This window comes from Seriola lalandi, unplaced genomic scaffold (genome assembly GCF_002814215.2).
Source record: "Seriola lalandi dorsalis isolate HSWRI2012SDOR001 ecotype SW California unplaced genomic scaffold, Sedor1 jcf7180002049789, whole genome shotgun sequence".
Classification (NCBI taxonomy): Eukaryota; Metazoa; Chordata; class Actinopteri; order Carangiformes; family Carangidae; genus Seriola; species Seriola lalandi.
This window is the reverse complement of record NW_019520342.1, coordinates 20,947-22,296: the sequence shown is the minus strand read 5'-3', so window position 1 is coordinate 22,296 and position 1,350 is coordinate 20,947.

Sequence of the window (1,350 nt, the reverse complement as noted above, 5' to 3'; positions counted from 1 at the left end):
TCAGCTTATTGTGGGTTATGGTTTCCATCAACTGCCACACACAGATCAGCTATCAGCAGCTAGAGAACATGCAGTTTAATCAATGTCTTAAATATTGAATATCCAGGATGAAAATGAATCTCAATCTTTTGTTTTATCCTTTTGAAATAAAATAATTTTTCTTCAGACCTTTCACATCTTTAGTCCGACACACATCAGGTCTGTGCCGTACAACCTTTCTGACCTGTGACCCCATTGATCCATCAAATATCTATAAAGTCAATAAAATGTGTGATCAGAATTGATCCTCTCCCACAGCTTCATCTGTAAATGAGGAAAATGAATTTTGTAACGGAGGTTTTTCTAGTTGCAGCAGCTCGATCTGGCGGAATATAAACAGGAAGCAGGTGAAGGAGAGTGAAACCTAAAAAACACTTTGTTCAGTTTGATGCTGTTATCAGTGAAGTTTGATCAGACATATTTATCTGGTATCTGATAGTGCAGATGGAGAGAACGGCGTCAGTCTGTCTGACGACCAGTGAATGCCACAGTTCTACCTTTCACTTCCGTCTCCCCGGCCTGAAACACTGTGATTTATAGAAGACAAACTGGGTTTTGTTCTAGTTTTTATGGTAAAACTGTCATGATCGCTTTTATTTTGAAACCATTTACCTTGTGTGTCCACTGTTGTTTGACTTCCTGTCTCTGTCTTGTTTTCCCTCCATCGTGATTGTCTGCCCCGCCCCATTGTGTTACACCTGTGTCTTGTCACCTTTTGTTATTGAAAAACCTTTTTTCCTGCCAATCCCCTTTATGTTGTCTGCAACAAAAACCTGGAAATCAGTTTTATCACTTCCTGTTCCATCGTCCTGAAGTTTCTGGGTTTTTGGTTCGATGACTGAAATAAAGTCTGTGGTTGTTTTATTCTACAACATGAAATACGTTCGTAAAAACTCCTGATTCTTTGAGCTTTTACATCTTGGTTGCTAAGTGGTGTCAGAATGAGACTACAAACGTATTCGCAGTCCACCTTTACAGCCCGGTTAACTCACCAGTCCACCTTTACAGCCTGGTTAACTCAACAGTCCACCTTTACAGCCTGGTTAACTCAACAGTCCACCTTTACAGCCCGGTTAACTCACCAGTCCACCTTTACAGCCTGGTTAACTCACCAGTCCACCTTTACAGCCTGGTTAACTCACCAGTCGACCTTTACAGCCTGGTTAACTCAACAGTCGACCTTTACAGCCTGGTTAACTCTCCAGTCCACCTTTACAGCCTCTTTAACTCACCAGTCCACCTTTACAGCCTGGTTAACTCTCCAGTCCACCTTTACAGCCTCTTTAACTCACCAGTCCACCTTTACAGCCT